At 45.7% G+C, this 23,898-nt stretch overlaps 1 protein-coding gene across 1 annotated transcript in view; it reads right to left on the bottom strand.

Annotated features, from left to right (window-relative positions):
• Positions 1-23,898, bottom strand: part of COMP (cartilage oligomeric matrix protein) — a 51,146-nt gene that overhangs the window by 27,119 nt on the left and 129 nt on the right. The gene's annotated exons all lie outside the window — the stretch shown is intronic.

The following is a 23,898-nucleotide window of genomic DNA, read 5'->3' as shown; positions in this document are numbered from 1 at the left end:
GTGATGCCAAATAACCACCCCTCTCAGAGACTGCTGGGGGTGAGAGGAATTGGTGGTCTACAGAAGCAGGCCCGGGTCCTTGCAGAGTTAAAAAGGGGAGGCAATACCCACAAAGACTAATGCTGGAAGAGTGCCAAGGGGAAAGACTGCTCCAGAAAGGAGCAGGAGGAGATAATCAACTTGGAGGGGGAGGTACTGAGTCTGGGGGAAGTTGGGGATCTGGCCCTGCCGCCCTGGGACACTTTGGATTTGTCTGTGAGGTAAGAGAACTTCTAGGGAAATGAGACAGGATTGTGGAGGTCAAAGATGAAGAACTGGATATTGATCCAGGGTTACAACATAAAAACGGCAATACGGGATCAGTCCAGAGCTCCATCTGGCTCAGTGGCATCTCTTGAAACATTGGCCAGTGTCAGGTGTCCCAGAGGAATGAACAGAACAGGTAATTGTCAAGTGAGCCCTGCCCTGTCACCCATTTCCAGCCTCTGGCAACCCATCCCAAGAAGTATTGCTGGACCTGCCCTCTCTGAATTTATCTAGCTCTTTTTTGTTAAAGCCCTGGTCTTCACCACTTCCTCTGGCAAGGCGTTCCCTAGGTTGACAGTGCACTGCATGAAGGGTTATGAGGCACTTCCCCTCACCTGTCCTTAGTGGATGGCAGCCTTGGTGCCTGCTGTGAGTCAGCTCTCTGACTTCACCAGCTTCACCAACGCAAACTCCAGCCCTCATTCTCTCTGGCCAGGTATTGCCAAGAACATGCCAGCTGCTGAATATGCTGAGTATTCCGTGCAGCATCCAGAACCTTATCCTTGGACTACTCCCAGACTTACCAAGATTGTTGTTCCCAAAGGAACAGAACATTCCAGCTTGTACGATTCTGTTCAGAAACAGCCCTTTGTTTAACACTACAGCACAAATGTATTTCTAAAGAAAATGTTTGTGTTTATTATCAGCCATTAGAGTGTCAGGGAGTAATTGAGTAAGAACACTGGAAGAAGAATCAAAGTCGTAACATGCTTCCTAGAGACTAAACTTAATAGATTCATCTCCTACCTGAAGTTTTCTTGCACTCAAAGTCAGCAGCATAGCAGGACACTTTCAGTAAGACATGCCTTAGATCAGTGTTTCCCAAAGTTCGGTATGTGTACCACTGGTGGTAATCAAAAGGATTTCAAGGGGTACACAGCAGAAAACAAATTAATAAAAAATCAGGAGTTAAACACTGAGATGGCACTGGGAGATGAGATAGGCCAATAAGGCCGAAGTCCCAAAAGGGTTAAGTGGATGTTTTAAGGTTGGGAACACTACCTTAGATGACCCAGAATAACACCTTCCATGCAGCATGACCTTGCGTGCATGCTGTGAGGGGGGGAATGTCATTTTGTTCTACAGAAAGGCATCCTCCATTGGGACAGGATGGACTAGTCCTGCAGGCCAGATATGGCCGGTGGGCCACCTCTGGAACAACGCACAGCCACTTGGGCATGTAGAGCAGCAATGGGTAGCCAAGGCTAGTGAATGGCTCGCATGAATGCCCTCCATTTCCTCTCTGTGGGCCGCAGGACTGAAATTGGTCACATGCATTAACCATGACCCCAAGCGTAAGATTAACTACCTTCACACCCGACATGCTGACTATTTCAAAACAAGTAGACATGCTTTAATCCTGTGGTGTGGAACCTGTGGCCTGCAGGTTCCATGTACAATCCCTGCACTCCTCTCTGTGCCCCCTCCCCCACATCTCTCACGCATTGGGGCCCCTCACTTACCTGTTCTTCCCCTTTCCTACCCACACTTTTGGAGCACCATGAATCAACCCCACTCCTTCCCTTGCCTCCCAGAGCTTGAACACTATGAATCAGCCGATTCACAGGGAGCCGAAAGTGCTGGGAGGAGTAGGTAAGTACAGTGCCCCAGTGTGTGAGATGTTTGTGGGGCAGGGGCAAAGAGGTGGTATACAGGCTGCCAGTGGAACCCCAATGGGCTGCCTGCAGCCTGCAGGTTGCCTACCACTGATGTATGGTATACTCTGCATGAATAGGTGGCATTCACTGCCCAATGTTCTCAGTGTTTTGACCAGGCCTAGGGTTGCCAACTGTCGAATCACACAGCCCAGCCGCCCTCGCTCCACACCAGCCCCACTCCTTCTCAAAGGCTTTAGCTCACTTACTCCATCTACTCACCCTCCATCACTTGCTCTCCCCACCCTCACTCTCTTATCACCGGGCTGGGGCAGGAGGGTGGAGTGCATGTGGGAGTCTGGACTCTGTGCGATGCCCAAGAGTTCTGGGCATGTGGGAGGAGGTTCTGGGCTGATCCTGGGCAGGAGAGGGTGCAGGGTACAAGGTCTGGGAGAGAGTTTGGGTGCTCAGGGTTGGAGTTTGAGAGGGGCGAGGGGTGCGGGCTCTAGCCAGGTTGCAACGCAGTGGGACTCAGGCAGGCTCCCTGCCTGCTCTGGCTGTGCTCCCAGAAGCTGCCTGCACATCTCTGAAGACCCTGAGGTAGACAGGAGGCTCTGCACACTGCTCCCGCCTGCAGCTCCCATTGGCTGCAGTTCCTCCCATGGATTCCTCACATAGTGCCTGTACGTACATTCCAAACTGATTTTGTTGATGAGTGACACAGGCATTTATCCAAGACCACCCATGACACCAATGAGCTAGAATGCATACACCAGACCCACTAGATGCCTGAGGCCTCTCTCCACCCCTTGACTGATGGCATTAAGAGGTTCCTGGGTCCCATAAATACTACCATACGCTCTTAGGTGTCTTTTCTCTCTCAGCCTTTTTTTGATGTGATCAGGTCATCCTGGCCCGTGAGGCAACAGCTTGGTGCTATCTGAGCTTGTCTGGAAGGCCAACTCACCCTAGTGATCGTTGGCTGAACTCTTTAGGGCTGTTGAGATTCAAAGCTCATCATGGGAAATCTGCAACACATCAGTCTCAGAGCAGAAGCCTGATTTCATATAAAGAGGCCTAGATCAACCCAAGGCAAGAAGGCAGCTGGGAGATTTTTATAAGCCTATAGACGTCCCACAATTCCCTCTCAGTTCTGCCTTGTCCTCAACTTAAGAGCCCTCGCTCTCTTGGAAAGTTCAGGTTCTGGAGACTGGGGCACTGGAAAGCTGTGATGTGGTCTGGCCATGGAGAGACTTGGTTGTCTCCCCCCCATCCCCCGCTGCTCCTTTCTTCTTAAGTAGCTCATTGTAATGAGGCTTACAGATGAGGATGTAAATGCTACCAGAGCGCCTCTTCCCCACCACCAGCCTGCTCAACCTTGTCCCCGGCAGATGTTGTAATCACACCCCAGGAGAACTGTTCAGGGCCTTACAGGAAACATTGAACATTTTTTCCTTTGCTCTTCATGCCATTTTCTATTAAGAACCATAAAGGCTTCTAATACTGGATTAAACTCATTTGCAACAATGAGTGACTCCTGTTCCAAGAGCCAGCAGGAGCTCAGGCTTGTTGGGTGTGGGGAGCTGGGAGAAATTGTTGTCCTGGATTAAGAAAAAAGAAGATGAAGGGTTGAGCTCTCTGAAAGGAGATGCAAATTGATGGTATGGTTAAGGCTGCCAGATTTGCTGGGAGAAGATTTCCCCGGGGCTAGGAGCAGGCACCATTTTCAATCTGCAGTAAAACTATTTTGGCACGGACTTCTCTTTTTGGTCCCTTTTTTTCCCAGAAACTACCTCCTCTATCCTGTAGATAAACAATGCCATTTACCAACTGCTTTCACTTGTTGGCTCAGTGCACAATGAGCAACAAGTCACTTCCCAAAACTTCCCCGGATTTGGCAGAGTTCAAAAGAGTTGTGCAAAGTGAGCTATTATTTGTAAAATGATGCATATAATCCAATGAGGCAGACAAAGCCTCCCACTGTGACATGCAGGGGTCTTTAGCAAAGGTGTTAACAGGAATTGCCTCATACCAAAGGGCCTGGAACTGCTCAGAGCTCTCAGATCACGTGGGAAGGCTGGAGATGCTATGTACGAGTTTAAGTGTCTGAGAAACAACATTTCTAATAGAGCTCAGAGTGGCAAGTGCTTGTGGATCTTTCATCAGATCTTCTATTAACAACCCCAAATGACTAGTATTAACCCCTTGTAGTAGGGCAGAGTTGGTGCCCACTGAGCCAGGGGGGAGAACCCCCCCTCTGGGAAGCTATTTTGGACTGAGCCTGGCCCCTCCCAGTCACCTGAGCAGAACTCAGGAGGTGGGGCCAAGACTATAAAAGCCCAGCCTGAGGTCCTCAGTCAGAGGCTAGCCTCTAGGAGAATCAGAGGTTAGCCCTGTGCTCCTTGCTGGTGGGGGCTGAGAAATGGCAGATAGCTGCATATGAGCCTGGACCTCAGGTGACTGTGGAAATGCCAAGAGACTGATGGGACACCCAGGTATGTGCTGAGCTGGAGACTGGGAGTGACCCAGGGATGGAGAGGACTGTTAAAGGGCCTTAGGTCACTGTGTTGTGGTCTGGATTCCCCACTGACTCTCACAGCGGGCTGTACTGCTGCAGCCAGGGCCCCTGAGCTGGGATGCAGTGGAGTGGGTGGGCCTGCATCCCCCATTGCCACCTACCTGCTGAAGTGCCTGTGCTTTTCCTGAGCCTGTTGGTGTGCTGCCCTGCTTGGTGCTTAGTCCTGTGCTCTCCTGAACTGTAGTGACTGTTTGCTGCTGTGCCCTGAACCAGAGCTTGGGCCCTCCTGAGACTGTTTGCTGCCCTGCCCCAAGCTAGGGCCTGAGTATGCTGAGACTGTGTATTCACTGCCCTGACCCAGGGCTAGGCCCTGACTGAGGCTATTTCCCCTGTGGCCCACCTGAAGCAAGGTGGGCACCTGAACTAATTCCTCCATCAATTGCCTGATGCAAGGCTGGGTGCTGAGCTGCTGTCTCCTGCCACCTACAGTAAGGCTGGGAGGGTTTGTTTTGGTGTCTGCAGTAGTGGGGCAGAGTGGCCACCCACTGACCTGGAGTGGGAAGAACCCCTCTGTGAGCCATCTGTACCCCTCTAGAGGCACGTGACCAGGCTTCATGGACCCAGGCATCTGATGTCGTAGGGCAGGGTTTCTCAAACAGGGATTTGCTGCCTCCGCTCCCTGACCAACTCCTCTCTCTGTGCCTGCAGCCCAGGTTCTGGGCCGCTTCTCCTGATTTTGGCCCCTAGGTGCAGGAGGGCCCTGTGCTGCCCCTGCCTGAGTGCTCACACTGCAGCTCCTACTGGTTGGCAACCGTGAACAATGGGAGCTGCAGGGGAGGAGACTGTGGGCACAAGAGCATGTGCAGAGCCTCATGCACCTGGGACCACAGGCACCTGGCAACCACGTTCTAAGAGCTCGAGTAAGTGTTGGTGATACATTCGCCAGCTGCCTCCTGCACCCAAACCCCTCATTCCTGGCCTCACCCCAGAGCTCAGATCCCCAACTAGAGTCCTCACCCCCACATACACACACCCTAATCCCCTGCTCCAGCCCAGAGTCCCCGCTCACTCCAAACCTCTTATTCCCCAGCTTCATCCCAGAGCCCACACCACCAACAGGAGCCATCACCCCATACCTGCCCCAGCCCAGTGAAACTGAACAAGGGTGAGCAACAGTGTGTAACACAAGGGGGTGGGGGGATGGAGAAAGCAGGGGTGGAGCCTTGATGAAGGGATGGGGCAGAGGATCCTCCCAAACTTTAAATCAGTATGTGGTTGCTCCAGTTTGAGAACCACTGTCAGAGCAATTTCTAAGAGCTGTCCAGCTGCACCTGCTATTTTCATGACCAGTCTGTGCTGTGGCATGTGGGCACTGCAAAACACAGGCCCTACTTCCACTCAACATTATGCAGACCAGCATGTGCTGCCTTCAGATCACCGCCGCCACCACCAATGACAACCCTGATATCCCTTTGACAGCACAGCTTCAAAAGACCTCCCCTTTCTCCAGGGCTTGCTAGCCTGCAGGCTCCCAAAGGTCTTGACAAACTGCATATCTGGAACCACCAAATCACAGACCCTTCAGGATAGGGAGCAGCTTCCTAGTCCCCATCAGACTGCTTGGCCCTACCCTGAGGGCAGGGAACTAAATGTGATGACCTCTTACAGTCTCTTCCAGGTCTAGTATTCTATGACTCCCTATGTACCACGCTTCATAACAGCAGAGAAGGGGCCATGTCTTCTGAATAGCTCTACCATAACAGCCCTCAAACTTGTCAAATTGTTGACTAAATCTTGATAAAGAATGGCTTTGAGACTCATGGTCACTGGCATTCATAGGGCCCACTTTTTCATGCTTACGTAACTTCCCTGTGGCAAGCAGTGTTATTGCTTACCCAGAAAAAACATCCCAGGAAAAACTTAGTGTATGTTTAGCCCTCTAATACAGTTTAGCAGCTGGAAGTGGCGGGGGATAGCAACATACAACTGGCCAGCTCTTTGCAGACTGCCAGTGACCGCTTGCTTGGCAACCACTGGTCTAGATGGCTAAACTGCAGTAAGATGTTCCAAGAGACTTAACCCTCTTTGGTGCCTGCAGTTGGACTCATCCTTCTGTTGAGAGTAATAATGGTACCTCAACTGCACCTGCTGATATTGTTAGTTGGAAGTCTGCAAACAAAAGCAAATACAATATTGCAGCTCCAACTCCCTGAAAAGGTCAACATTTAAGAATCAAATGGCTAGTGTTTAAGGAACACAGCTTAAAACTTTACTCTTGGTATCTAAAAATATAGATTCAGAGATCTCGCTGCCAAATATCTTCAACATACCACACATTCTGAACCTCTCCCATAGTCCACCTGGTTTTTTAATCTGGGAGCTGGGAAATTATGGGCTCAAATCTAGATCCCCATGTTTTTCCTCAGCACAACTCAATCCAGACACTGGATTGCATAACTGACATCTGCGTTTTTAGTTGGAGATGCATAACTCAAGCCTGTTTTCACTGCTTGTTTTTTTAAACCAGACTTAAACACACACAATTTTCCTACCTTCTGAAGAAAAGGTACACACTTCATCTAGTTTCCAGGGAAGTGATAGTTTCCAACTTTAAATCCTTCATGCACTTAATGGGACTGATCACACCATCCTTACTGGTTGGTTTAACACCTGCCTTTCCCCACAGTCTTCCTTTTTCTTAATCTATTATTCTACTGCCTGCAGAACCAAATACCTAATAAATCCTTCCTCTTTGGATCAGTAAGTAGAATGAACTCGAACTCCTTTCTATGCCAAAAAAAAAGACCATGCTGGATACCTAAAGTTTACACCATCCAAAGACAGAGTCAGGAAGACCGAGAGACAAGTCTAGTTCAAAATACGAGCTCTTAAATAAGCAGAGTGAAGATCTCTTGAAGATGCCGAACAGAGCCATTATTTCTACAATGCAGCACAGCTTGGTTTGAGCATTGGCCTTCCAAACTCAGTTGTGAGTTCAATCCTTGAGGGGGCCATTTAGGGATCTGGGGCAAATAGATTTAAACAAAGAAAAAGGGATGGTGCTTGGTCCTGCCAAGAGGGCAGGGGACTGGACTTAATGACCTCCCGAGGTCCCTTCCAGTTCTGAGATGTGTGTATCCATAACATTCTTCCCCATCTCTTGTAATGGGGTGCACTCACCACTTGTGAGCACCCCCTCACAGAGTGCACGTGCCTGTGCAGTCACTCCATTTGTGGTGGCTCATTAGCCCTTCAGCCCACTAGCCAAGTCACATACAATCTGTAGATGAAATAACAAGGCAAATACCTTTTGGGGGTACAAGTCCAACAGGGGCCCCACTCAGTGCCCTCAGTAATGGTTCCCTATTTGTCCCTGCTCTGGGGTAGAGTTGTGCCCCAGAGCAACTCCTGGAGCCAATGTCTTCACCCTTTCAGGGCCTTCTGGCCCCAGCCCTTCAGCTGGGTCTTTATACTTCAGTTGCCTACTCTGGGGTGCCTCACTGTCTAGGCCACTCCCCTCCCAGTGGCTAATGGGCATTTGGGGGACCCAGACCAGGGACCATGTAGATAGAGATGTTGCAGACAGCTGCTAAGTAACTGTGGCTCTCATAATTCCCTGGACCACTTCCACATGGTTACTGCACCTTCTTCACCCTAATCTAAGACCTTATCTTGGTAGAGGGAGGCCCAGCAGCCAGCCCAGAGCACCATCAGTTCTAATAAGGAACTGAACTTGTTTGGGCAGAGCACCTTGCCTTATACTAGCATGCTGGACCCTGATTGGCTGCTTCTAACAGCTGCTGTAGGCAGCTCAGATCTCATTAATATCCTTTTCTGGGGTGGGGTATGGCAGGACCACCAGGCCTCCCAGCAGGGGACTGCAGGACCTAGTCCACCCCATCAGAGCTTTCATTATGAATAGGGAGACCATAGTTCCCTCTCCCAAATATGGGACAGAGATGCAGGGGGAGAGGCAGCGCCTCTGGGCTCCACCAAGCCCTGGGGAACTGGGAAGGAGGCAGCAGCTGCCAGCTGGCCCCAGGAAGCCTGGGGAAGTGGCAGCTGCTGGCCCACTCCCAGGAGCCACAGGGAAGCGGCAACTGCTGTCCCCCCTCCCCCCAGCCCCCGAAGCATCAGGGACAAATGCAGCTGCTGGTGGCGAAAGTCAGCAGTGGAGGGCCCAAATACAGGATAATTAGTCTGTTTTGGGAAAAAAAGTAGGGATGCCTTTTTGGCATCCCATATAGTGGACTGTCCCACCCAATAAGGGATGGATGGTTGCCCCATTTATGAAAGATTAGGGAATGTTTTTATAGTCTTTCATGCAAAGGTGGCCATAGACTCTTGGCAAATAATCAGTGCAGCCATCACTTGTGCCAACCTTTTGGAAGCTCCTGTACTGCAAACTGCCTTCATGGCACTCATCCTTATTTTTGTCTGTTAACTTCCAGTGCTGACTTGGAGACTGGCATCCTCTGAGAACAGTGACAGCAATTCAACAGGCTTTCTCATAAACCTCTCTTCAACAAACCAGATGCACACTGAGACAACTGCTCCGAGTCCAGTTGCACTGGATTTCATAGTGGGAACACTCAACTGGGAAACAGATTGAGATTTTGGGGGGGCATTTTTAAGAATATCTTTAGGGACCTAACAAAACTACTCAGAAGAACCCAAATGCTATCTCACCAAAGCTGCCAAGAGCTTCATTACTGTAACAAGACATTCAGGGAAATGGAGATCAGAGGAGAAAGCGCTTTATGAATTGCCATGGAAATTCCTCAGGTGCAGGTGCTTGCAGCAGTTGCCATGGAAATGGGAGGGTGCTTAGCACAAAGGAGGCTCATGAGGAGTGCAAAGCACTCAAAGCTACACTTGGCCCGAGCTGCTTGGTGGGACCATATGCTGCAGGATCCTGATTAGTCTCATGGTAGAATTACAATCTCAAGGATCAAGCAATCTGAGTTTGGGACTGTAGTGGAGCCTCAGTCTGGCAGGCTACACCTTTTCCTTTATGTTCGGTGGGGGCAGGGAGGCTACTTGAAATAATTCTAGCAAACATGACTTTTTCATGGAGGCAGTGAAGAGTTTCTGGGCAGGAGGCAGTCTATCACACATCACCACAAAAGCTCAAATCTCTCAAATTAAGACTCAAGAGCACATGTGGAACTGTAAACCCTGGTGTTCTTAAGAGACCCTGTGATGCCATGAGGGGCAGCTCGCCACAGTACTTGCTCCTTACAAGTGTTTCCCTGTAGGATTCTGCAGGTCCCTGTCAGACACTTACAGCTGCAGTAGCAGTGAACAGACAGTTGTATACGTGGCCCTCACTGTGGAAGTGGGGAAGGACACAGCCATTGGATTAGAGCACATTTTGTCTTTCCCACAAGAGAAATGCAGCTGGTCATAAAGATGGAGCTTTAAACAGAAAGAAGAGCACAGACCTATACAGCTGAGCCCTCGTTCACAGGTGGTTAGAAAATGGCATTGAATGCTCAGAGATGCTCTCATGCATATAAGCATCTTCCATCTTAGCCCTCAAAGCTGGTAGGTTCTGTTCAGTAAGGTACCCAAACCCACAGCAATCTTAATGCTGATGGGAACACTTGCATTATCCAGCTGGGCACTGTGACACTGAAACAATAAAGCTACAAGCTACCATATCTCTAGTGTTCACCATGTGGCTTCAGCCCTGTCTGTCCCAGGATATCAGATAGACAAAGTGGTTGAGGTAGCTAATAAAAGCTATTACCTCATCCACCTTGTCTCTCTAATTTCGCTAACATGACACACCAGTATATGAGCTCCCTCTGGTGCCTCAGGCTGTCACTTCACCACATTGTGGATTTCTTCTGCAGTATTTGTGATGGTTTAGATGTGATGGGATATTGGCCAGTCTGAAATTTGGGCTGTTTTTGTGCATCATTCACTACCTTGAGAAGAAAAAGCAAGTCTGCAACACCCTTCAGGTGAAGACCAGAATGCTTTCTCCTGGACAGACACGCAAGATAGAACACATCTGCACAGGCTCACTAGTGACAAACGGCCCTCCAGATCCTCGGCACCTTCAGGCTTGGCCAAACCAGGCCAGAAACCACACAATAATCTGGCCCACCAGGAGCTACAGAGGCAGCCAAGCAGCAAAACAGCAAAGACAAGCTTTTTTTTTTCCAGCCCTTAGGAAGAGGGTGAAGATTCAGGACCAATTCCCATCTCACTGAAGCCACTTTGCCAATCCTAGGGTTAGACAGCCACAAGCACCCACTCGCCTCCAGCTCGCAGGCACGTTCTGATTTTAATCTATAGACAAACCCAGTGGGGGTCCCCTGGAATCAGGATTTAGGCAAAGCTTTCTCCCACAAAGGCCCATCTCTCAGTTCCTCATAGCAGTCCTGGCTACAGTCAAAACATGGTATAAGAGGCACTGAGTTCCTAAAGAAAGCAGTAGTGACCTAGCAGAGAAACACTGATCATGGGGTGAATTTGGGAGCCCTCTTAATATGCCTTGTCTTTCCTCTACTTGATAGCATTTCAGTTTTCAGTGCAAGAAAACAAGGCATGGTCATGGAAGAAATAGTGAAAGATTAATAGCAAAGCAGTCAGGGGAGAAGTTGAGGGGTGGACTCTGCATGACTCTTGATTTTCTACTTACTTGAAAAGTAAAGCAAAGAGTCAGAGGTCATCATGTCTCCCAGGAACATTCCACATATCCAGGAAAGTGGGTAGCAACATCAGAGACTTTCCAGGAGCTCTGCCATCCAAGCTATGTCAGTTCCAGAGTATCAGAAAGACAAAGTGGTTTGGATGAGAGATCTCCAGCCTGAGCCGCCTACTTGCTCTGTAAAATCTGATGATCACTGCCAGAGGTGACCTGCAGGCTTGTAGTCACATCTGGAAGCAGCTCCTTTAATACAATGCATCTGCCAATGCAGCTGATAAAGTTTCATGGGCAAAGACCCACTTCATGCTCCAATATATGTTAGTCTGTAATGTGCCACAGTATTTCTCATTGTTTTTCCTTTAACTCATCTGGCTAAGAAATTGTCCTAGGGTGATCCAAGTTCCAGTTGTGCCTCCAGAGTCTCCCTATAAAATGTGGGGTTATTTGCCATGTGAAGTTTGCAGTGGCCTCTAGTGGTATGCAGGAAGAAAGCTCCCCATTATAAAAGGAGATTGATTCACATTTAGAATCTCCTGCAAAACAAACCAGCTACTCAGCCACGTATACTGACTTCCTGTGTTACCTGGGGGTAGCACCTGGAAGACAGTTGCAGGTAACTGTTTAAAATCCAAATGTTGGGATTAAAGATCCCATAAACTCAGATCAATTGTGTCACTGTAACTGGGTCAGAATCTTACAATGTCAGGTTCTTACATGACTGCTCATGATTGCAGATACTCATCAAGCCATATACACAATAAAAACAACCACTCCAAGTGGGCTCTCAGCATTTCAGCATCCAGGAGAGCCAACAGGAAGAATACACTGTGCAGGGAGGAGGGAAATAAACCAACCACGTTTTTCTAAGCTCCAGGGTAAAGCTCTGAGATCAGTTTGAAATTTTGGCAATGGTTCAAATTAGTTCTTTATCAAAGCCAGTTTGTCTAATCCATCCATCACACTTTGCTCTCCTAGTGCACTGCCTGAAAGCATGAGCCAGCATCCACTGATTGATGCAAGAAGCAGCAAGCAGGCAAAAATCTCATGGAAAACTTGGCTCGCTTCTGGGATAAGGCTCCTCTGAGTTTTATTCCAGCCTCCAGTGTTCGCACATCATGACAAAGGAGAGCTACAGATGGGCTCTGGAAGAACCCACTGTGTGTTAGATAAAGTATAATGAAAAACCACCCTGCCATCCTAGAATGAGTATGCACCTTCCAGTGCTCCCTGTAAGCTGAGAGCTTGGGCAGCTACCCAGGAGCGATCCAGGTGCCACTGAGATGATTCGCACCGCACTCACAGCCACCCTCAGTGGGCAGCCTGTGTTCTTGGTGGTGGTGTACATCTACACGCACCTTTTTGCACATAACAAAATTTATTCCACCCATGGATGGGAAAAATCAGAGGGAACACTGGCAGTTTCTATGGTGTTTCCATCAGCCCAGGACTTGGCTGTCAACATCAAAACCAGCAACACATGGTGTGCTTGCAGATAAATGCATTTGCCACTTGAAAGGGTGCACCATCTCTTAACTCTCCATATTCCACGAATCCCCAGATCTGGGTGAGTTACTGGGCTGTGTTTTTTTTCCAAGATTGTTTCCAACTTCTGTTGGACCCTTTTTCTCTCCTGCCCTGTGTGGTGTTGGACTTTCTCTGAGCTGTCTGTTATACTGTGCAAGTTCCTCCTAATGAAGCTAGTATTTCCCCATGTCCTGATGCCCTTTTGGGCAGTATTCCTGTGTTCTTGGCCCACAGGAGTCCGCTGCCCATTCATTTTACTCAATATGGGTTGAGGGAGGAGCACTGGGGGATTACAAGCATCGTTCAAGTGCCATTTAGAATTGTGGCTCTGCCAACCTTCCCTCAAGAACCATTTGCAAGCTTCTCTGCCAACACTCTCACATGCAAATCTGTTGGCAGATGGTCTATACTTTGGCCTGCCATCTGCTTCCCGTAAAGCTAACCACATGGTGCCTTCACTCTGCCTTGGTGCAGTATCTGAAACCATCAGCAGTGGGAGGAGGTGATAAGGTCAAGTTCAAGTTCAGTGGCATTTTATCTTTCTAATGTTTTCCAGCACCTGCATAAATAGATTCTTGGTGGTGGTTGTTTTTTTGTATATGATATAAGCAAGGCTCCTGGACTCCAAAGATCAGCAGCAACACTGAATAATCCTTCTGTTTTGGTCATAAATGAAGTCACGGCATATATTTTTGGGTCCAGCCAGCCCATATCTACAAGATTCCAGACTCCATGATGAGTTCATCAGTGTTGCCACGGACTCAGCTTAGAGACAAGAAATGCAAACAGATTACTCCTAATTATGGGATGTGCACCAGTGACTGTGAAACGAGTCTCACAAGTCACTCACTCCTTGTAGTGTTTGCTCATCTGTCTGGCACAGCATAGAGGTGCCCTGCTTATGTTTCCATTTCTTTGTGGCATTTGTTTTCTCTCATTAGTTTATCAAGAGAGTGTTTCTGCTTCATCATCTGGCTTATGGAACATCTGGGGATCCAGATGACCAAACAGAAGATGAGGCTGTGAATAGCACTTTTGGACAATCTTAGACCTCCAGTTTCACTGGGGCTCAGAGATCGTCCCCAGAGGTGCGATATGGAAAACCTATGGTTATCTCCTTTCTGGCCGTGGATATCCACATCTGAGGATGTCTGCAGACCATGTGTGTGCCTCATGGATCAGCTGCAGATACAGGCTTTGCATCCACATGTGGCTCTACTGCTATGGTCCCCAATGGAGGGAACAAAGGTGTTGGATGGGTCACACACTGCATCCATCTTTAGTTGCCCCTTCTTGTGCAGCATCACTGTCTCAGAGGAGACCCTCTGTACTCCTGTGTGGCTCTGGCTCAGCAACAGACCAGTGGAATGTAAGATTGGGGCTGTCTATGAAAATCTCCCAAAATATGAAGATCTACCTACTCCCTGTTAACACAGAAAGAAACACACAAACTTAAGGACCCATCCGTCTGCTGACAAATTATCTAATATACGGACAGGCCCATTGTACTGGAAGGAGGAATGCCAAACAGTGACCCCTAAACAAGAGAACTAAACGAAACCTCAGTTCATTCTGAAACATTGCTTCTGGAAAGCAGAGGCAAACCTACTGCAGTTCTGGTCCTGGCTCAGAGAGTTGGTACTCTAGCCATTTGAGATGTCCACTCTCATGAGTGTAGTTAAAAATCTTGGTGGGGGATTCTTTCAAGATTCCTGTTTGATCAAGTTCCCGGAATGGGCCAGGTTCACTCTGGGAGAGCAGGATTTCTGGGAGGCAATTCATGGCATACTGGAACCACTCATGACCTATGTTCAGAGCTGGTTTGGATCCCTTTCAAACCCACAGCATTCTGAGAGGTCAATGTTCTGTGTGGAAAACACATTCTTTCCACTAAATGTCAGCTTTCCATCCTTAAACCAATCTGGCTCACAAACCCAATCTCCTGCTGTCCTGCATTGACCCTTGGGACATCAGGAATAATATGTCCAAGGGGGACTGGCAATTTTGTTCTACAAAGGCTTTCAGACTGGCAAGTCTGCCTCTCACCCTCATCTCTAGCTTTGGTTTGTTGCAGATTGGGAAGAAACAGCAAGAGGGCAACATATCACTTCAGGATTACCATATGACTACAGTGCAGAAAAGCTTAGTGATTTTGTTGAAGATTTCACATCTGCAGAGGGGAAGCATTTTGTTTTACTTAGTGGGGTCTCCTTTAAACATTAAAGAAGTTCTGAGATGCTAGTAAAAAAGTCAGGGAAGGCTATTTCTCAAGATTCACTAGACAGGGAATGCTGTTGCAGCTGAATGGGCCCACCCTTGTTGAAGGGGTTATGGGGTCAGGCTCTTAAGCTGCAGACTCTGCAAGGCAGGAACAACCCTACATGCTTGTACAACGTCTAGCACAACGGGATCAGAAGTGCTAACTTAATATAAATAATAGACATGTCATATGGTTACATATACCTTATTACATGTACAACTTTCAGAAGAATTTAGCAACAGAATCAGCAAATCTAGAGGATAATGCAACTAATTATGAACTCCTTGCATTAGTAGTAGTAGTAGCAGCATCCTTCAGTCTACGTACACTATGGAACGCGCCCTTCGTAGTTCTGTTTGGCATCCTCATTTGCAGCGTCAGCTGTGACTGTGAAGACCCACATGAGAGTAACAGTCCTTGCTGCATCTGTTACATATGTAATGGGTGTCTGGCAGGTCCTTGCTGTGCTTTCTGTGGGCTTGCTTCTCCTTTGCTAGCTGTCTGATCCTCTACACGCCCTTCTGAAGGCCCTTGTATAGTTCCTGCCTCCATCTGCTGCGTTCGTCTGCCAGCTCCTCCCAGCTGTCTGGCTTGATGTCTATTTCCCTGAGGTCTCTTGCAGACATCTTTATAGCACATCTGGGGGCATCCAGGAGGTCTTTTGCCAGAGGCTAGCTTGCCATACACGATGTCTTTTGGGATCCTTCCATCATTCATCCTGTGGACGTGGCCAAGCCAGCGGAGCCGACGCTGCCTGAGGAGAGTGTGCATAGTTGGGATTCTAGCTTGCTCAAGGACGGTAGTGTTGGACGCTCTGTCCTTCCACGATATTCCAAGGATGCGCCTGAGGCAGCGCAAGTGGAAGACGTTCAGCCTCTTTTCCTGGCGGGCGTACAGGGTCCAAGTCTCACTGCCGTAAAGGAGGGTTCTGAGGATGCAGGCTCTGTAGACTTGCATTTTGGTGTGAGTGTACAGCTTGTTGTTGTTCCACACTCTCTCTTGCTGAGTCTGGACAGAGTTGTGGCTGCTTTACCGATCCTCCTATTTAGCTCAGTCTCCAAGGACAGGGTGTCAGTGATGGTGGACCCGAGGTAAACGAACTCGTGGACAACCTCTAACGTATAGTTGTCAGTGCTGATTTGATGGAGACTCAGCAATGTCCTGAGCAAGTACATTTGTCTTCTTTAGGCTGATGGAGAGCCCAAAGTCCTTGCATGCTTTGGAGAATCGATCCAGCAGCTTCTGAAGCTGGTCTTCTGTGTGTGACACGACAGCAGCATCATCTGCGAACAGCATATCTGAGGACTTCCCGCACCTTAGATTTAGCTTTCAGCCTTGCAAGATTAAACAGTTTCCCGTCAGATCTTGTGTGCAAAAAGATGCCCTCTGTTGAAGATCCAAAGGCGTGTTTGAGGAGTGCGAAGAAGATCCCGAACATGTTGGAGCAAGGACACATCCTTGTTTGACGCCGCTCCTGACGCTGAATGATCCTTGCATTATTTCATTTGTAACACAACTGCCAAATTCACAGATTTCTCTCACAGCAGAAGGATACTATTCTATGCATACGCTCCAAGTAAAGATTTTATTCAATTACACTCTAGGCTGAAACACAACAGCAACTAATAATGAAATGAAAATATTGTTTTTAAAATGTAACTCACTCTCACAGGATGTCCCTTGCAAAAGCCAAAGTTTAGATTTAACTTTTGTATAGACTACACCACATGAAAGTTTAAAAACAAGTGTCTAAGACAGTCACAGATTTGAAGAGGAAGAAAGCTGTCCCCATAATCACAAATCATGTTGTGATAATTTGAAGTATTTACAACCTTAAATGAGATACGAAAGAATTCAAATCCACTATTCTTGTTTTCTTTCCTCTATAGAAACAGAAGGGAGAAACACAGATGAGCCATCAGCTCTTGAAATTCAAACAAACATAAAAACCCTGCATGTGGTGTCAGGTTCTACATTACACTGAAAAAAACACACTGCTCACCATCTGCTCTAGTAAACGCCCCAAAATTAAAAACAATATATAGTCTCTTGTAATCAAGAACTGTTAAAAATTGTTTTAAAGTTAAATTTGTAACTTAGATAAAGGGAGCTTGAGTTTTTTAAATCACTTTTGAACAACCTCAGACGCACCTTTGGGCATCTGAATATTTTCTGACACTTCTGCTTCTTTCCCATATGTTTCTACAAAGAGCTAACTTCAGTCAGCAACCACTTCTCTCAAGTTACTACTTGAAAGTATCCCCAATATTTCCAGTAAATTTCATTGAACTTCAAAAAGCCAGTCCTTTTTGGAGCAAACTGATTTTTGGCAGTCATGTGAAAGAAGGCCAGCTTATACTTCAGTTCACCCAATTTTAACTAGAGAGGTGCAGGCAAAATTGTATGTTTATTCTCAAGAACGTTCTTCCACTTTCATTCCCTAACTTAATTGATTTATCATTGTGATTGCCATGGGTGAGGGTCAACATACCCTCTAATCTTTTCCATCCATGTGCAGAATAAATTTGATTAAAGGTACAGAAACCATGACCTAAGAGGGAAGATTGAAAGAATTGGATTTTAGTCTGGACAAGAGGAACATATAACTTTTTTCAATCACAGTACCTAAAAGGTTGTTACAAGGAGGAGGGCGAAAAATTATTTTCCTTAATCTCTGTAGGTAGGACAGAAGCAATGGGCTTAAATTGAAGCAAGGGAGGTTTAGGTTGAACATTAGGAAAAACTTCTTAACTGTCAGGTGGTTAAACACTGCAATAGATTACCTAGGAAGGCTTGGAATCTCCATCATTGGAGATTTTTAAAAGCAGGCTAGACATACATCTGTCAGATGTTCCTTGGTCCTGCCATGAGTGCAGGGGACTGGATTTGATGACCTCTCAAATTTCCTCCCAGTTCTAGGATTCTGTGACTGAGGGGCACCAGTCTGAAGCACTCTATATTTATAGTTAGTTTTGTTTACTGGGCCTCATGAATTGCCTGTATTAGTGCCAGCCTTTTCATGGCATTTATCACCATAGTACCTAGGCATGGTTACCTATGCACAAGTACATTACAAAACAAAATAGCAGTCAAGTAGCACTTTAAAGACTAACAAAATAATTTATTAGGTGATCCTCCAAGAGTTCAAGTAACTTTCAGGTTCCCCTCTCCTTTCTCTTTTCCCATCTTCTTAATGATACTTTTGTGTGACTGGCTTCAGGAGCACCTCCCATGGCCATGCTGAAACTAGCGGATTGCCCCGGAAGAGAGAATTCTTACACCACCTTGTAGTCTGTAAGATCTCAGGTGGAAGGAAGTTCCACAGCACTGGGCTATTCCCACTGCTGATGGCTCTGAGACCACAGCTGGGGGCTACAGCTGCTATGTTCCAGGTTCCCATGCTTTGGGAAAACTTTTGCCTTCATAAAAGTATCTGTTTTCATGGAAATAACTTTTATTCAAGAAAACACTTCTTTTGTAAAGCCCTTTTCATACAAATCTTTAATGTTCAAGATAATTTGAAAATGGTTTGTTGCTCTGAAATGTTACACTTTTAGTACTGCAAATAAACACAAACTATTCTCTATAGCATAGTGACTTAACCAAAAGTGTTATATAATAGGTGATATTTTTACTTCTGTAAGTGAACTGTACTACTCTCTGATCAGAATAATACAGCCAATATGTTGGCTTCAATGGGGTTTACTGCAGAGATGATTTTAGCTCACCATTCTTAGCAAAACAAATTTGCTTTCAGAAACTGCTCTTCATATTTCAGAGGCTGTTTTTAAAACTAATCAAGAGTGATGTACACAAGGGATTTATACCAGCCTGCAGTGTGCATGAAATTAATTGAAACAAGGATCACCATCCATTCATAAAACACTTAACAGGAGAGCGGACAGCATTTGATATGAAGATCAAAATCACATTCAGAGAAGAGAAAGGTGGGGATGCAAACTAAGAAAAGCGAGGTTATTGAGCAGTCATGAGCTGCACCAGTTTTACCTGCCTGCTGTCCACATAGTAGTCCAGTCCCCACATATGTTACATCTCAGAGATTGGTGGCATCAGCATTCAGAGCAGTGTGAAAGCTGAAGAAGGCTAAACAGGCCCACCCTTTAGCATCCACACCCCTGCATAGGGTATATCTGTACACAGTATCCAGAGCAGGGCTTAGATCATCAGTTCAAATCCAGATCAGTGAGGCTGTTTCTACACAGGCCGGTTTCTTCGAAAGTCACATGGTAATACGTGGCCTGAAATATGCTAATGAGGCGCAGATGCAAATTCCCCACACCTCATCAACGGTTAAACTTTTTGGGAAGAAGGGGCCTCCGGAAGAAGTACTTCCTTCCAGAAGACCCCCTGGGGACCATGCTTCTAAATGGTGTTTTTGGAGTCTGGAAGAACGGTCTTCCAGACTCCAAATCATGTGACAGTATGCTAATAAGGTGCAGGGAATTTTCATCTGCATCTCATTAGCATACTTTGGGCTGTGTATTACCATGCCACTTTTGAAGAAAGTGGCCTGAGTAGAAACAGCCTGAGTGATTAAAAGTATTTGACTGGTCAAAAGTGCTTATATGAAATTGGTCAGTGAATCTATGTTCAGCTCCTAGTGGCTAAGGGTCTGCCTCAGCCCTGGCACCCTCACTAGCAAATTCAACAGAAGGGCCCAGGATTGTGTAGACTATGGAGACTGAGCTGCTTTTTTATACAGTAAACTCTCTTTCATATCTGGCATTCAAAGGAACTGCCATATCCTCTGCCTGCTAGGAACATGCACATACTCACTTTTATAAAGTAGACCACCCTGATTTTGTCTTCTAATATTTTATATGCATGTGTACATACAGTGTTGTAGCTGACACCAGAGAATTATTTATTGACCAAGAGTACACTTTTCAAAACACTTCAGGCCTGTCTTCAAAAATGAAAGGCTCCTAAGCATCTAAGTCCCTTTTAAAAAGATGCAGTCCCAGAATTGGCCACACAGTCTAATCACAGCAGAGGGTAACATTGCACTGAGGTCACTGGGTATGAAGATTGTGAGTTTGAATATTCTCTGTGCAGTAAGTACAGCACAGGACATGCTAGGGCTCTGCTTTTGAATTCCACAGGAACCCAGTAAACCCCAATGCTTATTTTTTTCCTAAAGCTTCTTTTGCCTCAGGGAGCCACTTGCAAGCCAAAATAACATGAGATCTCGGCTCTTCATGTTATTTCCACCATAAAACTAAAGTGCATGTAAACCAAATACTAGCACCTACGCTTCAAGTACTCACACTGATTAGAGGTGTTCCTATAATTTTTGATCCAGTAGCTAGAGACAGAACACAGATGAACCCATCCCACCTCTTGCCTGACCCAGCACCAAGTCTGTCTGACTTTCCAAAAGGAAAGCTACTTGAGAAAAGAAGCACTGTTCTCTGGTTACTGCCAATGCTACACTGATGTCCTTTTATGTCCCTCTTGTGGTAGAGAAGTAATAGTGCAGCATCTGCAATGGTAGCTAGTTCATTTACTTTGAAAATGAAAATTTGGTCCATTGCTGTTGTCATTTTATGTTTCTGTCTTCAAGATTCTTTGATATTAAAATTTTCCTAATATATCTTGACACAGAAACATGAGTAATGAAAGATCAGAAAGTATTCACTGAAGCCAAGCTGTGCAGCAAACTTACATGATTCCAATGGAAAGTATGTGTTTTATTACAGGTTAACTAAAAATCAGTTCAGTTAACAAGAAAGAGAGAAGGAAAGAGAAGCCTAAACACTGAAATGAGAGAGGCAGAGCAGAGAGAGAAGTTTAAGTGGTTAAATGTACATGATAATTTATCAGATAACTCTGCAATTCTGTACTTCATTATATCATGCTGTATCATATGAATATCACCAACCCAAATGTAATATCTCTACATGAACACGTACACTATAAATAAAAATGAAGGAAAATTGGCAGCATCAAATACAGTGGAAAAATCACACACGCTAAGATGCATAACGGAAATCAGCATGACTCTGGGGGTGTGGAGTGAATAGAACTAAAAAAAGAGCAGGCCAGGGAGAAATTGAGACATCTGATGGAAGAAGCCTTTCCAAGGGATTCTAGTTGCTGAAATTAATTGTTCATCTTTTCTTGGTGTTGCTCTTGTCAGAAATGGGTCCATTTCCAAACCCAAACCAGAGAGTTTAGAACCCCTATTTAAAGAGAGTCTGAGTAGGGTTCTTTCTCTTCTGCAAAAATTACCTCATTGGCATGTTTTGCAGTTTTGCCCAATGCATCTGATGAAGTGGGTCTTTGCCCATGAATGCTTATGCTCCAAAAAAACTGTTAATCTTTATGGTGCCACAGGACTTCTTGTTGTTTTTGCACAATTTTGTGACAGAAATGTTTATCTGCTCCATAATATGCTTGCATCTGAACAATTACTGTTTGATGAAGCAATAGGAGTGGAAAAGCAACACTGTTGTTAATAATTAGAACAGACATTGGTGTCTTCCATAGCAATTTAACACCCCTAACCTCCTCCTACCCTGAGCCATTTCAACTGATGTGGATGTCTCTGTGATAGCATGTTGTTGCTAAGGAATGTTGCTAGGCATCATCACACACATAAATATGGATACTCACTTCAAACAAGAAACTGAAGTGCTACTTGTCCCTTAGAAATATTTATTTATTTATCTTATTTTGCTTTGGTTTCTAAAGGTTCAGATAACAAGGATTCAGGAAGTAGTAAAAAAAAGACAGTGGAAACCCTAATTAAAGTACATCTCCAATTTATAAATAACTTAATATAACTGGTCTTCACCCCCTGAATTGCAGACTGAAGAATTCCATACTCTCAAAGATCAGAGCAAAAAACTGGAGACAAAATCCAAAAATGAGGGACACAAGGAATGTAGTCACACAAGCAAATTAAAAGGACATGGGGTTCATATATTTGCCAAATGATATGCTATATCTCATATGACTCTAAGGTGGCCCTCACCCTCACTTCTCCCTCTGCAACAGCTCTTCCTTTGGGAATTCTCCCTCACATAGATGACCTTGCCTGATGTTCGTTCAGGTCAACAAGGGCAAGTGCTTTGCATAATAACTCTGTGGTCCCCTCACCCTGCATTGTACGCTTCCTGAATAAAATTGCTTGGATTCTCTGGCTGTCATTTCAAACAAGCAATTTTATTGCAGTTTTTCACATTCATGTCTATTGGCTCTGAACATTGCACGTCATGGTGACACCTCCTGACATTGTCTCCACGGCGTGGAGTTTTCAGGGACCAATCAACTTCTTCCTATTCATAAACAGCTTGTTTTCTCTGAATGGGGGGACATTATCAAATCCCAGCATTCATGTGTTTCAGGAGTAAAATGTGTCAAGGGAAATCATATCTCAAAGCTGGATACTCTGAAAGTGGCTTGAATCATTTGCACTAACTAACAGGCGAACTGTTGTATATGTTACCTGTATAGTTACAATCAAGAGACACCTTTACAATCACCTGTTTGGCACATACTGTGGGGAACCATAAACAAATGAAACCATCTTGCACATTGCACTTACCTAACATACAACATCCTTTGCAAAAAGAAATCCATCCATTTCTGCTTCCTGCACAGCTCCATACTACTGAGCTCTCTATATAAAAACTAGCTGATGATAATGGTAAGGAACAATGACTTCTATAAAGATTGTGCTCTAACTTTTAACATACAAATTTATTCTGAAATAGCAGCTCCACCGCTCCAGCTAATGTGCTCAAAATAGCACAGCTATTCGGACCATGCTACCCTTCCTCATGAGAGAGGTAGTGAAAACCTCAAAATAGACACCTATTTCAACCTTTGGTGCTGTCAACTTTGAAATAAGTTAACTCAAAATAATTTATGCAATTTGCACTGTGCAAATTGCGTACATTATTTTAAGTTAGGGAGAAAGTGTAGCCATAGCCAATACGCGGTCAGCTACCTTGCCTGAGCACAGAATTTGAGGATAAATTATTTTTAACAGTGCTGTTGATCAAAGTGTGGCTCACCAAACAAATGCAGCCACTGAAATTCTGCGAGACAACTCACAGACACACTCTCACTTAAATATGACAGTGTAATCCATAGAGAGTACAGATCCCAGCATGACTGTGCTATGGTTTGGGCAATATCGTCAAACTAGTCTATTACTGAACTCATAACCTATAGTTTTCACTGGCCACATCTTCACATTCACAAATATAGTAATGGCAGCCTCTCTGTTTTATCCAAATCGGGTGTGGCCAGCAGGCTCTTGGCTAATTACCAGTTTGGTTTCGGTGAAGCTTGTCTACATATGTCAAAGTGAGCAAAAGGTACTCAAACACCTGGCTCACTGTGTTTTACTCCTTATTTGGGCACTGAAGATACTGAACTAACTTTGAAGGGGTGGGGAACTGGAGAAACTTCACTTGCAGACCTCCCATTTCAGCACCTTAGACAGCAGCCTGAGTTTACAGAGGGGCATAGTCATCATTGGTGCTTCCACTTCAGAAGCTGAACCAAATGCAAAATTCACTATGGGCCCTCTTGTGCTTGGAGGGTTATTTATGCTTTCAAAATTACTTCTGTTATAGTTCATGCTCATCTTCCATTTTATGTACGATTCAGGAGGCAAAAATCAGGACATCAGTCAGCAACGGACCAAATCTTTTGTATTGTTCTCAGAATTCGGACATTTGTGATAGCCTAAAATAGCCAAAGGATGATGAAACCAAATGAACAGTCCACTTGTCTTCCTAATTTTCCTCTTCAGCACTGCTACAACAAATAGGTTTGACGCAGAAATAGGACTTACTGTTCTTTCACAATTGTGCTGTTGTCTGAGCTCAGGAAACAAACTGAGTGTGAATGCACCAATGTTATCAGCCTACCTCCATGCTTTGTAAGCCAGATTTCTAAAGAACTGCTTCCTCTTTCAAGTGGGACCCTACAAACATCTGTCAGGGAGTCACAAGAAATCAATCATTCAGACTATCCTGTAAAACAAGTGAAGCTGAAC

The sequence above is a fragment of the Carettochelys insculpta genome, chromosome 27 (assembly GCF_033958435.1).
Source record: "Carettochelys insculpta isolate YL-2023 chromosome 27, ASM3395843v1, whole genome shotgun sequence".
Classification (NCBI taxonomy): domain Eukaryota; kingdom Metazoa; phylum Chordata; order Testudines; family Carettochelyidae; genus Carettochelys; species Carettochelys insculpta.
This window is presented reverse-complemented; position numbering and strand designations above follow the sequence as displayed.